Below are 15,675 nucleotides of genomic sequence, written 5' to 3'. Positions count from 1 at the left end.
ACAGCTCTCCATCACATCTCACGGCTCTCCATCATGCTACCTTGCCTCTCGTCGCTGTATTTTTCACGTCCTGCTCCTCTTCTCCTTTACCACGCCCCACTCATGAACATGGAAGCCCCACCAGCCCATGCTCCATGCGCGTGCTGCAGCCAGGCTCCAGGAGGGCTTGTGGGGCTCACACTTTGCTCATGGCCCTGTTTTGAGTGGTCGCTTCTCTTGCTCCAGGTCTGCAGCCTCCTGACGGGTACCGCCTGTAGCCCTGACCTGCCTCTGAACTGGGTGTCCACGCCGCAGTGAGGCCCTGTGCCTCCTTGCCCCGGCCCCAGCACTTCTATACTCTCCAGATCCCTTTAATTTCGGCTCAAAAGGCTCCCGTGCACAGCTCCATGGTGAGCCATAGCCGGACGCAAAGCGCATCAGCATTTCTGTGGATCCATGGCCTGTTGCAATGGAAAGGTGCAAGAACCACAATAGCATGCAACAGTGTCACTGGGCTGTGCTGGAGCAAGGAGCTACGGTTGAGCAGTTTGGAAATGCTGAGTTTTAGCCCGTTTTCACCAGGTCGCTCATTTGTATGTCCCAGGCCTGCAGTAGCTGAGGCTCTGGAGCAGCTCCCATCACCCACGGCTCTGAGCTGGAGGAGCCAGGAGCGGGACAGGGCCTCCCATGAAGCTAGACTCAGAAAAATGCCGAGGTTTTGGTCTGTTCCGTGCAGGTTGTGTTTTTGCGTCCAGCTGGTGCTGCTTGGACAACATGCAAGGAGCTGTGCAATGAAGGCTACTTGTGAGCGGGTGTAATCCAGGCTAGACGCCTCCAAGGTGTGCAGAGGGTCAGATCCTGGAGCGAGGGCACCTCTGTGGGCTGGCCTGGCAGAGGCCGATGCATCTGATAGATGCTGAGCATCCTCCAGGCTCAAGCCCTGAGCGAGTCGTGGTGCAGGGACACCCCTCGCTCTCTGCCGCTGCTGGGGACACAGCTCCTGAGCCACCAAGCTCGCAGGGATGGACTCCCACCTCACTCGCAGGAGAAGAGGAGGCTCAGGCGACTTTCCTGTCTGCCTGGGAGACACGGCAGCGCGGGGTGTCCCCAACCCCAGGGTGCCTGTGTCCTGCTTTGCCCTGGGGTGCAAAACCAGCCTCATTTCTGCAGCGAGCAACAGGCTTTGCCTGACAGATGAGCCCGAGGAGCTGGATGAGCTGTTCAATCACTTACCTCTGAGCTATTCTGCCCGCCCGCAGCTGGTTCTAACATGAGCAGCCACTTGCCTGGCTCAGCATATTGGTGACCTTAAACATAGGCAGGCAAATCCTTCTGTTGCTAATTTTCTCCTGTGTTTGTTTTTTTTTTTCCAATCCTGATTTTCTCCTAATTTTTCAGCCTGAGGGTCAGTGGCCAAGTCGTGGGCAGAGCCAAGGCAGAGGTGGGTGCTGTGGGGCGGCTGGGGAAGAATCCCTGCACATCCCACCTGCAGCCACTCTCCCCATCTGCTCCCGTAGCCAAACAAAGGTGCGTTCCGGCGGCACCCGCTGCCTGTGAGCCCCTTGGGAGGCTGGGCTGCCGAGCCCGGGGCCTTGGAAGGGAGAGAGAGAAAAATAATAGGAATAAAAAAGTGAGATGGGCCTCCCAGACCAAAGCGAGAGGAAACTCGGAGTGTTGGCAGAAGGAGGGGAGTTCTCATCAATAAACCGGGTGAAAAAGTTATCCAAATAGAGGTGAGGAAGGGCTGGCAGGGATGAGGGACCAGGCAGCACCTGGCTTCCCCAGAGCCTGTGGCGCCGTGGGGTCGGGGCTGGGCTGGGCAGCAGGTTGGGCACAGCAGCTGGGATCCTCCATGGGGCAGATGGGAAGGTGGTGGCCGAACCCTTCCCAAGGTTATTGGGAAGTTTATTCCCTTGCAAAGCAACCGGGGTGCTCCACACAGTGATGTCAGCGCTGAGCCCCAGCCGTGCCCGCCAGTGCTGCCCGCATGGCTGGCCGGCTCCTGGCCCTTGGCAGGATGGGCCACCTCAGCTGGCATTGCCCTGGAATTGCCCTGGCATTGCACTGGCATTGCCGGGGCTCAGCCGGCGGACACACACTGGGGTCAATCAGATAAGCCATCAGCCTTGGAGGGGTCATACAGTTATTTTCAGTTTCTGATTTTTCTGCATCCCTATCCACCTCAGGGGCTTCAGTATTTCAGAATCCCTTCGAAGCCAGCACTGTATTTCAAGGCGAAAGCTGGGCACCGGCACTCGCACTCGGGACAGCAAGCATGTCTAGCCCACTCTTTGCAGTGATGGCATCAGTAAGAGCAGAGAGTGGGACATCTCCTCGCTGCAGTTACTGCAACCTTCCCTATCCATCCCTGCCCCAAACCGTCGCTGGCATTCCCCCTAAACCATACCTTGGGGCAAGAATTTCCCTGTGGTTTGTGTAAAGGACTTGGAGGACACCCTGCTGGGAAGTCACAAATGTGTCCTGTTCCCAGGACCCTGCATGGGTCCCTGGGCAAGAAGGGAGCAATGCTGCAGTGCCCAGAGAGCCGCGCAGCTGGAGACAAGTCCTGCATCCTCATCAGCACCTGCTCAGGACTGGTTGTGAGCTGGAAAGGGTTCTTCTGGGCACGCTGGTGCTAAAACCCTGGGGGAGGCTGCAAATGGGTGTGCAAGAAGGTAGGGGATGGAGCAGGGGCGAGGGGATAGTCCTCTCCCAGGCAGCGAGGAGGCGACGAGCCCCCAGCTCCAGCTTTACCCTCCTGATGAGATCTGGGTGCAATCCGGGCAACTGCCCTCAATCCCAGCGCAGGCAGCATGGCTCTGTCATATTCTGGGAGCGGCTCTCGGAGCTGGGGATCCGCGGGGCCAGTGGTTAGAGCGGGGACCGGTGCATGATCAGGGCCAGCTCAGTAAAGCAGCTTTGGAAATTTGCCGAAATATGCGAGATGTCAGAGCTGCTCAGGCGCTTTGTTCAGACATGGTGAATAGTTTCAGCTGAAGAACATAAGAGGAGGCAGAATTTCTGAGCATTTTTACTTTTCACTGTGAAGCAATTATTCATTGCCAAGTAGATGTGATTTTTTACAGGTTTGCCCTTGTTATGACCCAAACTGAGCATTTCCCCATTGATTCCTCATGTCACCTGCTATTTAATTCCTCTGTTTACTCCTTGTGCTCAGTGTCCACGGCCTGGAGGCTGTCAGAGACCAGTGGCTTTAGGACATCTGGCACAGCTCCCTTCCCTGTCTCCGCTCCCACTGTCCGCGGCTGCTGGAAGTGGCTACAACACTGGTGCTGGCAGGGTCAGTGCTTACTGGGACAAGAAACGGCCGAGCGGGGTCTTGCTGCACCCAGCAACAAGCACTGGTACTCAGACAGGATGCAAAAGGGACAATCGCTGCTTTAGCTGCCTTGGCCCGACCCTGAGTGCTGTTTGCTGCTGCTTGGTAGAGGTTTCTTTGGGGAAGAGCTGGGGATGCTCCCCGCATTGCAGGGGGCTGCAGGGATGCTGCTCAGTGCCGCAGGGAGCGCGACCTCCAGCACTCCGGGGCAGCCACCTCACCCTGGCCGCTTATCGGGCCGGCAGCACACCCTCATCTTCGGCTTCGCTTGAAAACATGATGGTATTTTTATAAGGGGGAGTGAGCACAGAGGGCTGCTATCAGCTCCGGCTCTGGGAGGCAAGCAGCAGGAGGCTGGGGAAGGTTTCAGGAGTGTCTGAGCTCTTTTGAGCTCCAGGGGCAGGTGTAGGTCTGTGGGTCACCCTTCAAGGGGACATGCTCGGTTATTTTCCTGCTGATATTTCTCAAGTGGCATTATAAACTGATGTTTATTTAGAGTGCAAAGGGGTGGTGAGTGGTGGAGGTCCTGCAGACAGCAAGGTCTGGGTGATTTTCTTTTAAACAGAGCAACATTTGCAGCAGGACCAGGGCCAGTGGCAGGGGATGGGGCAGCACATAGGGGTACGTTGGGCAGGGGAAATGCCTGCAAGTGTCTTTGCTGGCAGGCTTGGGGTTAGAATGGGGCAAAGACTGCAAAAAAATGTCCATGACCATTTGTGTTCAGGCTCATTCTCTGTTTGCTTTCCTCAAATATTCAAGCTAACAAGGTTCCTGGCAGCAATGTTTGTGGAAATGGCAAATGTTGCAGAATTTTCACAGAAGGCAAATTTCAAGGTAGTGGCTGTATCGTGAACCCAGGGCTGATGGCTCTGCTTGCCTGCGCTGGGCAGAGGCACCACATTCCCACCGGGGCCTTGGAGCAAAGCCGGGTCCCAGAAGCAATTACTCCCAGGAATGGCTCCTGTCCAAACATCAGCCTGAGCATCAGCAGAACTTACCCAGCAAATCCCTTCAGGAAATACATCCCTTGAAATATAACGGTGAGCTCTGGATGATGCACCAAAGGTGCAAGAGAAGCAGCTCCATGCAGAGTGAGCGGTTGCGGAAAGGCACCAGCAGCCAAGAAGCAGACGGACGCTGGTTTCAAAAAGCCGGGGTTCTGCATGGCTGAACCAAGCTTTCTATCCCAAAATGCCGCAGCCACTGGAAGGATTCTGGCTGCTTCCCCATAGTACCAGGAGCCCCGGTGCCAAGGGGCAGATGGGGACGAGGGGCAGATGGGGACCATCATCATGGCCTCAAGCCCTGAGTCCCCAGCACCAAGGCGTGCCTGCGGGCTCAGCCAGTGCTAGCATTTCCTTTTGGGAAAACGACTGGAGGTGGGAAACGGGTGATACCGTGTGCCTCCTGCCGTGGCTCATCACGCATGGGACATCTCCTCTGTGGTGATGATCTGGGGGCCCTGACACCTTCCCCCTCTCTGGACACCCAAGCGGGTTTGACTCGCCAATTTTCATCACAGCCCTACAGATCTCTGACCTTGCTCATCCTGTCCCAGGCCGCCCAGGGCAGCACCTTCCCTGCGGCTTTGCCCATCAACCCTAAAACTCATCCATCAGGGTGGGTGACTCAGCTCCTGCCACCAAGCACAGGGCACCTGAACCCAGCAACATGGGACCAGCGGGCACCTTTCACCTGCCTCTGCACCAGAAGCCTGTCCCAGTCATGGGTGTGGGTGAGATTTTATAGGTGATAACCCCTGGGAAAGTGGGAAACGCAGGGAGAGCCGCACACTCAGCTTCCTGGCATGGCCCAACGCTCTGGTTAGGAGAGCCAATGTCAACAGATAGACCTGAAGGAAGGAGCAAAACCAAATACGTAGGCACTTCTCAGAACAAGAGCTGTAAAACCTGCACAAACCTGAACAAGTGCCACAACACTCTTTTATACGGTCAGAATCAATAGTCGAGCCCACTTGACGTGTTTGCTGACACATAAACGAGAGCCACCACAACACGTTTATGGCCCAGCACCGTTCAGGGAGGCTACAGAGCCTGGCTCCTCCTGCCCTGCTCAGCCACTTCTCTCCCACTTTGCACCCTGGGGAGACTCATCATTTTGCCACACGGTCCCCAAAGCCTTGATGCCCCATGATAAGAAGCTGCTGCTGCTCCTCTCCAGTGCACCAGCCTGCCCCAGTTTCCAGCCAGCTGGGCAAGTCCTGCACCCTACCCTGTCATCAGGATGGCAGGGTCCACCCCACCACTCTGGTGAAAAGCAGCAGCTCAGCCTGGGAAGAGGATTCACGGGTGCTAACATCACCCAAGGAAATTTGGCCATGGGCTGTGAGGCTGGGCAGGGTGTCAGGTTAATGGATAGGGCAACACTAGGAAGCTCAGCAGAAGGCATAAAAGAGCAACCACCCCATGGAAAAGAGCCCTGCCCAGCTGCAGGTCCCCATCCAGCAAGCTGCGTGGCCTCTTGCTTGCAGCCACCATGGCAGGATCGGGTCTTGCCCCAGGCACAGGCAGGCTCAGCCTGATCAAGCTGCCCCAGGGAAGGGCAAAGGCAGCACCAGGAAATGGAGGGTGGGAGAGGGCGGCAGGAGAGGCGAGGGGACAAACAGCCGGGCTTCAGATCCACAGCCCTGGCTGCTCCCGTCTGCAGTCTGCTGCCTTCAAGGACTAAACAATGGTGGGACAGAGGTGGTGGCTTTGCCACTGCATGGACACCCTGGTGGAAGCAGAGCTGGGTGCTGCCTGCGCTCATCCATGGGTGTGTGCCTGGGGACTGCCACCTTCTGGGAGCAACCTCTGCTGACCTGGGTGTGTCTCCCTGTTAAAACCTGTATGGAAACAGGAGTGAAGGGAGGTGTCATGGGGTTACGGACAGTTCACACCCGGCTCTGCCCTCCAGGCTGGTCCCTGCTCCGCACGGGCACACTGGGCATCAGTCCCCATCACCAGTGCACCCCTTGCCCTGGCACGGAGCCGAGATAAGGACCAGCTGGTCATTCCCCATCCCTGACTCATCAGGAGCCTTCTGGAAGCAGCTGGCAGCCACATGCTCTCCAAATTAACTCGAATGCACCCCAGGCAGCCTGGGGTGGGAACAAAGGCTCACCGAGACAGGACAGGAATGTTTAGAAACAGTTTTGCTCCATTAGACTCATACCTTCAAAATGATGCTCAGGGTCCAACGTCTCTGGAGGGCAGGAACGAGCTCTCTCCTCCTTGGCACAGCGAAAGCAGAGGCGGGTTTGGCAGGAGGAAAGCCATCTGAGGAGGAAGGAAAGTGCAGGAAAGCGGGTGTTTCAGATGGGCTTGGCCCTGCAGACAGTTCCTCCGGGCACAGAGACTGAGCAAGACCATGCCCGCTCTCCGCCCTGCTCGGGGCCGCAGCCGTGCAGCACAGGGCTGCAGCGCAAAGTCCCCAGCTCTCCCCACCAGCATTCAACTCATCGCTCGGCGCCCATGAAAACCCAGCAATCCCTTACCTGGTTGTCCTCCCCTGGGCTAAGCAGAGCCACACATGCCAACACACACTGTCTGCAGGGGAGAAAACTCGGTGCTCAGCAGCCTCCGCGCTCCCCTCTGAACCGGGGCCAAATGTGCCAACATGACAGTGTCACAGCAGCTTCATCTCCAGAAAAGAAAACAGGGTGCAGCACTGCCGTGGCAGAGAGCAGCTTCTTGTAGCCTGGCAGTCAGAAAATTCCTCTTCTTCCTGCTGGGCTGGGCTTGCCTTGGCCGGGCCGCAGTGTAAGGCACTAGCCGAATTCTGGGGCTGCCCAGGACATGGAGGCTCCTGGATTCCCTGTTGAGAGCACCAACATGCACAATCGATTAAGAAATCTCAGCCCTGAGAGTTTACCAGGTCCCAGTTTCCTTGAGAGAGGATGGGAAGAGGATGGGACTGGCATGGAGCAGGTGGGCACCCGGGGAGCTGCGGGAGAGCTCCAGCAGTGATGCCCCTGGTTTGGTCTGAACCATTGGAGATGCTCTCCAGGACCCAGAGCTCAGGGCTGCCCAAAGATGGGGAGCTCCCTGCCCACTACCCTGCCTTGTCCTCGCTCCTCCTGTCCCTGCATGTCGTGATGGCAGCTGGGAGGTGAGACAAAGGTTGTTTCTCAAGGATACAGTGTTCTGGTTATTTATATAGAAACATTTTAAAGCGAAGGCAGCCAGCCTCTCCCCGGAGCCGGAGTCAGACAAACACACCCAGGCACATTTTCCGGAGCAGCCTTCAGAGCTGCATGTGTGGTTGGGCACCCCATGCCCCGCAGAAACACAGCAGCAGGCCAGAAGCCAGAGTGAGTGCACCTCGGAAAGGTGGCCCAGGGAGCAGCGGGCATTGCTGTGGGCACCGGCAACGGGGCATAGATCCGGAGCCACCTTATAATTCCTCCCCAGGCAGTGGTCAGAACCCTTTAAAACCTGTAGCTCTGCGCCACAAACTCCTGCTCCCCATCAAATCTCATTGTGACCAGCATTAAGGGATTAGCCTGTCCCTGCCGCCACACCGCAGCCAGCTCTGGGCATGGCTCGTGCCTTGCAGCCCATGCGGGGCTCGCCAGCTGGACGGCCCCATCCGAGGGTAAGACTCCCCTAGCTCTGCCCACAGAGCTGAGCGCCCCTGGAAGATGAATGGCAGCAGATACGACCTGCTCCAGGAAACACCAGGTACCCCCCGCGCTCCCCCTGGCACTTGTGGCAGGAAGAGAAGTAGCTGTGTAGCCAATGCTGCGGAGGTTACGTGAACGAAGGGCATTAGTAACCCCCAGGCTCTCCAGTGGGGTTTCAGAGTAGCCAAAATAAGCTCGTCCCCGCATACGCATTGCCAGTCCCCATCTGACGGGAGCCCCAAGTCTCTGGTTTCTGTTTCACTTCGCACAGAGCGAACATGCCAGGTCTGTGGGTGGTGATGGCTGATGTCCCCAAGCTCGGTCCTGGGGCTCTGAAGAGAGGCAACCCAATGTGGGCGGCATGGTGGAGCGGGTGCTGTGACTCCCTGGGGGAAGTGGTGGTGGAGCCGGGCTGGCATCCTGCGGATGCCCCAGTGGCTGCCCGTGCCATTTGGGAAATGAATTGGTCGTTCTCAGCCCAGCTCGCAGTGTCTGGCATTCCTGCCCTGAGCTGCAGCCTCGACAGGCCCGGGGATGGATCCTGCCAGCTGCAACCTCAGGTCCTGCCCCGTTTGCTGCCTGGTCCTTAGCCAGAGAGGTCTGCGGCGGCACTCACCTAACGAGAGCTTAAGAACAACTAAGAGAAAAACACTTCCAATGCAAACCTTATCAGTTGCACAGAGGTCTTACTGGAAAAGCTTTTTGGGTCCCTCTCCGCGGCCCCCTCCAGTGCAGGTCCCCCACCTCTGTGCTCAGCCCCTCGGCCACAGCACCCAGGTGAACCCGGCACGGAGGTGAGGCAGCGAGGAGGCTGGCTGGGCTCTGGGTGCTGCGGGGGGTTTGCAGGCACTCAGACATGTTTTGAGCACTCTGAGCACTGGACTGCTGCATCTCACAGACCCTCACCCACAAAACACCCCACCAGCCTCCGCTCCACCCCGGGGCACAGCAAAAATCCTGGAGCTCCTCTGGCTTGAGCAGTTCCCCACAAGAAGGGCTTGTGCTGTCGGTGGGGTCAGTGCCTCCTGGGGCAGCCTGCACCCCGAGCCACCATCCCGCAGGATGAGCTCCCCACGCCAGTGCCACACTGGGAGCCATGTGCTGGGAAGCTGCTCCCAGCACATACCTGCGCTCTTTATCAGCTGGCGTTTGATTTAGAAAAGTTCATGGCTTCAGCGTCCCATGATACGTTTACTAGAAATGGTTCATTTCCTGAAATGATGTAGTTTATGGTCATAATATATTTTAATTTCTTTATGATACAAGAGGCCAACGGCACCGGGCCTTGCAGGAGTGTAAAGGGACAAATAATAACGTTATCCTGTCTTGGAGACATAGGTCAAATACTCAAAGGCTAATTAGCAGTTTGCCATGTTGTTTGTTAGCCGGGAGCCAGGCAGTTGGCACTGCAGTGTCCTGGTCATGGGTTTATGGGGCAGTGGAGGCATGTGATCCCCTCCCTTTGCCGACCCCTACACAACAAACCTTGCCTGTAGAAAGCTCTGACATGCCTGTACCTCGCCTTCTCCTGCGTTTTTTTGTTTCTGTGGCAGCAGACAGGATGGTCGTGTTGCACAGGAGAGCGCTGTGGTGGCCAGGGGCGGCAGGGGTGTGAAGCTGCTGTGGACACGGAGCTCCTGACGACTGTCATGCTCCCACTTACCCCCTGGCACTTGCTGTGCACTGGCAGTCGAAGACATTGGGGACAAGACAGGCTATTCCGGAACTCTGCACACTCCTGTGGAGAAAAAGCGTTTTGCACTAACTTGTTTCCTTCTGACTCCAGAATCTGTCAAATTCTAACTTACCATCCCTTTTCAACTTTTTTCCCCTTGCCCAGCCTACCTTCCCCAGTTCAGGCCTGACCAGTGCTCCAGCCTTCAACAGTCTCCACCCTTCCTGGCACTGCCTCCCGTCAGCCCTTTCCCGAGACGCTTCCCCCAGGTTCAGTTCCCTGGCCGGGGCTGACTTTGCCAGCCGGCCCAGGCCACGAGGGTGGCCACAGCAGCCCATGGCTGCCCGATTCAGGTAGATGCTTTTTACCCTTGACTTGCCCTCTGGAAACACAGATCCAGACTGTCCCCCCACCGCTCTTGCTCCACTGCAGCTCTCCCTCCACATCCCCAGCAACTTCGCAGTCTTTGCCTTAATTTCTAGTAAGGGCCGATCCTGAGAGCCCCAGGAGCGACTTGGGGGTCCCTTCCAGCAGCCATGGCATGCTGATGCAGCCGCCTTTGCAAAAAGATAAAATAAATTTTAAAAAAAGGAAAACTTGCTTTGTAACCTTTGTTGATTTTGGCTGTTCTCCTCCACCTATTGCTCCATCAGCTGGAATGATTTAGGGGCTGTTTCATGTGTATATAGTGAACGTATAAAGTCGATGAGACCTGAAAGCACTACAAACAGTCAGCAGGGGCCAAGGGAGAGACTTGCTTGCCTGCCAGACTGTGAGCTCAGTAGGGATCTTTTTCCTGGGAAGCTGTAAGATTACTTCAGTTCCAAAGGGATCATATCCACCTGCTAAACAAGTTCTCTCTAGGTCCAGATGTGGGCTGCTGAGATCTCTGCCACACTAAACACATGAGCTGTCGAGGTATGGAAAGCAACAGGTGCTTGTTGCTAGTAGCAAACCCTCTCCCCAGTGCTGCTGCTTCCCCGTCGCTACTGCTCTCCCATTTAAATGAGGCTTAAACTGCTGGATTCGAGCTGAGAATCTGCCAACATAGACAGTGAATCTGCAATAGCACGTGGCAAAGTCAGAGCTTTTCTAGATTTCTTCACAAATAGGCAGGAGAGTGTTTTGCTGGCAAGTATTCGGGTCTCCATTAGGTTGGGGTTTGTATGGAGTGCAGTGCTTGCAGTGTAGGGTTTGGATGGGGCAAGCGGGACCAGGAGCGGGAGCTGTAGCTTGAGCCAAGTTGCAGCCTACAGTGTAACAGAAGAAGATGAATCTAACAGTTCCTCTTCCTCACTTGGTCTTGGGTTCCTTGCATGATTTTGCGTAAAAACACAGCAACCAGATTTCCAGTCACAAGTGCTGACTGGCAGGTCCCAGAAGACAGGTGCGGTTTTCGAGGGCTGCAGTGCAGCCAGAGTGATTGCAAAGACACACCAGCAAACACACTGGCATTTTGGAGCACAGCTGCCCTTCTGAGAACAGCTCAAACCTACTGTCCTTGCAAAACAACAGCTCCCAGGAGTACTAATAATTACTTCCTCAAGTGTTCAGAGCCTTTGCTGGGCAGGATAATAAACCCTGCTCTGGTCCTGGGGTGAAAGGCACGCACAGTGCTATCGCCAGAGCAGTTATATGCTGAAATGGTCTGTCTGTCCCCATGTTTGCAGTTCTTTCCCTAGCACTTTTGCATATCAACTATTTATTTTAGCTCCATTAATTGCCTCCAGCTCCAACATTCATCCCAGCTTTGGCTGGAATGCACATGTTGCTTTTGGAGAGGAGTTCAAGCAATGTCTGCTACCTCCTTTGAAGCATCTCTTCCCCACGTCCAAAAATTGCCTTGATGCTCCATATGGTGATTTTATGGCCTGGAGGCCTGAACTGTTCTGGTTGGTTTGGTCACTTTTTGATAACTTTGGCATCAGTGAGAAATATCCTGAGGTTGTGGTGCAGCTTCCTCCGTCACTCTTAGCCATGCTGAGGAGCCTGGTGTGCCACCGCGTGCCACAAGCTCACCAGTGACAGTGTGTCCGGGTCTGCTCAGGCATCGCCCATCCTGGGCATCATCCCCAGCTCCAAAGAGCATCTGTCCCAGCCATAGATAATAAATCACCAAGAGCTATTTGTTGTTGAACAGGATGATAAAGTGACTGCGTCTTCCCCCGGGCATGGGTCTGACAGGTGGCTGCGGTCACCTCCTGCCTTTTGGGGCTGGATCTTTCTGATCCACCTCCCGGATGGAGGTGATAGATCTTTCTGGTTCATCTCCACAAAGCGTGTTGTTGGGGCAGGGACATGCTATGTGTGGCTGGCAAGGGACAAACAGACCCTAAACAACTTCTGCTGGATCACTGGTTTTCCAGGAGACTTCTCGCTGCTGCTGAGGACGTTGTGGGGACGGACACGGCAGCAGACCCTCGTCTGCATGTCTGTCATATGATTGCCCAGAGCAGAGGCAAAGATCCTCTGCTTGAACTGGGGGCTTGTTTCAGCACTGACCTGCAGCCCCCCCAGCCTCTGCCAAATTCCTTGGAGCTGCTTATTAACGCACTGACAACTCCACTCCGGAGTCATGGCACACGGAGGCAGAAGGCAGAGAGGTTTGACAGTGTGGCCTAAATATCCCTGTTTACAAAAAGTCTGACAAAACACGAGCCCTTGGCTTTATCTTTCCCATTTGGAAATAGCCACAGAGCAAATATACTTAAAGCATGAAGGGAGGGGGATTTATATTGACTTTAGAAAAAGCTGTTCTTTAAAAACAGGAAAAAAAGCTCATCCTGGAGCTGTGCAGACTGGCTGCTAGACCCAAAAGTCTTGTGCAGAGGCTTAAAGCCTGCCTGCTAATCTGCAGCAGTTCTGTGTGAGCAAGTCATGCAGTAAACTGCTCTCTGTTAATTTTTTAATGCAGAATAAACAGGTCAAGAAATGATTAGCATGAGAATAAGTTGAGCTTAATCGGGAGAATCAGAAGAGATGAGAGGGAAGACGCAAATTGGAGTTATCAGTTAACCATACGGAGCGGCTCTGCCTCCATGAGCTAATGTTCCCTCTTGTTTTCCATCTCCTCCGAAGCTACCTTTTTTTTTCCCCCTTCCCTAATTTAAATGATGAGCTAAAATTGCTGGTATAAGCACAATGGAAGCCCTTGTTTCTCCTCATCTTCTATCTGCAATGGCTGCCCAAATGAATTGCAGGTGATAAAGCTCCTACCTGGTTATTCCTGACAGTCCTTCATTTTCCACATGTAGAAAGGCACCTGCTGACGCTGAGGCTGAAACGTGCAAAATCCGCTTTGTGCAAGTACGAGGGCTCTGCAAGTACTTTTGCTCTGCTGGTGCAAAAGTTTCAGTGCAATCCCAGCAGATCCGGGGACTGAGCAGAGGCTTCCGTGGGCAAGAGGAAGAGCTCGGGACTGCTTGGAGTGGAGTTTGGTCAGTGGTCGGAGATCTATATTCTCAGATAGGCAGGACTTTGTCCACAAACTGGAATTTGAAATTTCAAAGGGGGGAAAAAAAAAAAGCAGAAGGGACCTTTGCATGCGTGGAGATGACTACACTGGTGACGTTCCCCTGGGACTTTTGTTCTTTGTCTTGTAACTCAGCTTCGTGCTTCCCCGACAGCTCACTTGGCTGCATGGTGACGGGCTGAGCAGGGGCCTCAACCTTGTTCGGGGCTTTCCTGCTCTGGAGAGGTTTCAGAGCTGAGCCTATCTCTGCTTCATTCACATGCCAAGGAAAAGCTACTCCAGCCCCGCAGTGGCCTTGGAGCTGTGAGTGACATGGTAGGAGTGATCTGGAGTCGGGGCTGCAAGGGACAGCAGTGGCATCGCTGGTGTAAGATGAGGTTGGTCCTGCTGGCTCTGGGTACTGGCATTCCTGCCAGGGTTTTCTTGCAAGTGCAGAGCTGTAAGAGGGAAAAGCAAAGAGCAGGAGGACCTCAGGCTCCCGGCTGCAGCCCGACCACTCTCCATGTCCAGAAAGCCCACAGGTGACCCCAAACTAGGGGTTTTGGCGGATACACTGGAGGGCAGGGCTGCTGTCCCACGGCAGGCTGGAGAAATGGGCCAGCAGAACCACAGGAGCAAAATCCACACAGAGGGCATCGAGAAGATGGGGCCAGGCTCCTCACGGGGCACATGGCGGGAGGAGATGAATGGGCATAAAAACTGGAGAGGGGTTCAGTGTTTAAGGGGAAACTTACCACAAGGACAGTCAAGCACCAGTTACCTGTGAGGTGCAGAGAGGCTGTGCAGTCTCCATCCTTGGAGGTGTTGAAGATCTGACAAGATAAAGCCCCGAGCGACCCATGCTGGTCTCACAGCTGGGGTTGGAGTAGAGACCCTGAGACCCCTTCCAACCTCAGTTATCCTTTGATCCTACAAAACCCTGTTCAATCCATTTGACATGAAGAGCTAGCAAGCACAGTAGCTGCTGGCATCCTTATCATAAACGGTCTATTAAATAGCCTATTCCTGATCCTCATTTACTGAGAAGCATGGATCTTATTTTCAGGGAATCCCCTTTTGCGTTGGATGAATTTGCCAGTCAGGGATATATAGATAAGGTAGAATTAGTGTCACGTTGTGTCAGTGTGGGAAAGGAATTACTGCTCAAGAGATAAAAATTAAATAATTGCTTTGTGCAGAACACTTCAAGCCCCAGAGCTGTCATGGTCTCCCTTGCAGCCATCTCCTGGTGTAGGAAACGGTGGGTGAAGGGCACAGGAAACAGGGAGAGGAGGAGAGCAGAAAGAGCCTGAAAGCTGAACTTCCCCTGAGCATCTGGTCTGGGAACAGCCTTCACCTACCAGTAGGGGCTTGCCAGCTTCGATTTGTCTCTCTCTGACAAAACATCTACTGTAGGACAGAAGTGTTTGAATCACCCCACAACCAGCTGCTGACTTGAACATCTCCAACCTAAAACAGCTGCAGGGGTCCTGTTAGCTAGCCCAGGCCATGACCACATTGGGAAGCTGTCTCCAAACCCACCATGCAGAAATGTTGGAGGGAGATAAGGAAGCCCCAGGCAGAACACTCCCAGGGAGACATCCATCTCCCGCAGCTGACCATGCCTGGGAGCAGCTGATGCGTTTCCATCACAAGCCCATCTCCGGGGCAAAGGAAGCACAGGGTGTCCTTGTCTGGTTTGGTCCTTGACCTCCGGGCCAAGACAAAGCATTTGGGAGAGGGCACCTTCGATAGACAGAGGACACTGGTAGTGAGAAAACGACAGTCAACACGACCCCTGGGCGGAAAGCGCCACGTCCCATTGACAGTCCCAGCCTCGGCCTCCTGAGCCACCTAATGCTCTCCAAACTTCCCCGCTCCTTATCTGCTGCTCTCCCGCACACGCTGCCTCTCCGATGGCTATTCCTGGCCCTCTTAATCCTTCCTGCCCACGGAGCAAACGGCCTTTGCAGCCTTCCTTGCTCAGCAGGCTATTTAAGCAAAAGGTTTGTTTTGCTGAGCAGAGCAAAACGGGCCATGCTTTTACGATATTTTACTAGACGTTGTGGCAAATCCTGCACATATTTGACCTAGTGTCTGTCGCATTTATCTAATCAAAGGGATCATTGTGGCCTGGCTGGGATTGGGATGGAGGTCCCTGGGACGGGGCCGCAGAGGGGGCTATGCTCTACTCATCCCAGTGTGAACACCGTTAAAACAGTTTTGGCTCATGACTGCTCCTGCTGAAGGGAAGAGCCACCAGCACGTGACTGCAGAGAGCTCTGGCCTCTCTAGGGAGCACAGACCGGATGACTGTTTTCCCTGCAGCAAAGGATCCTTTATCACCAGTCCCAAGTGAGAAAGCAGAGGCTCACCCCCGTGCTCAGCTTCACTCCTGCAGACCTGTAGCCTTAGGGTAGAAGAGCTGGTTGGAAGTGCTAAGTGGGTTACAGTTTTGGCGGGTAAGGGCTGCTTAAACAATCCCTTGTGCTCCTAAAATGTGAACAGCAAATCGTCTCCAGCATCATGGCCCAAAGGCATGTGCTGCTGTGGAGCCAGAGACCGTGGTGTCACGTTGGGCCAGCGATGCCACTGTGCCCAGAGTG

The sequence above is a fragment of the Tauraco erythrolophus genome, chromosome 18, assembly GCF_009769465.1.
Source record: "Tauraco erythrolophus isolate bTauEry1 chromosome 18, bTauEry1.pri, whole genome shotgun sequence".
Classification (NCBI taxonomy): domain Eukaryota; kingdom Metazoa; phylum Chordata; class Aves; order Musophagiformes; family Musophagidae; genus Tauraco; species Tauraco erythrolophus.
Note: the sequence above shows the minus strand (reverse complement) of the source record.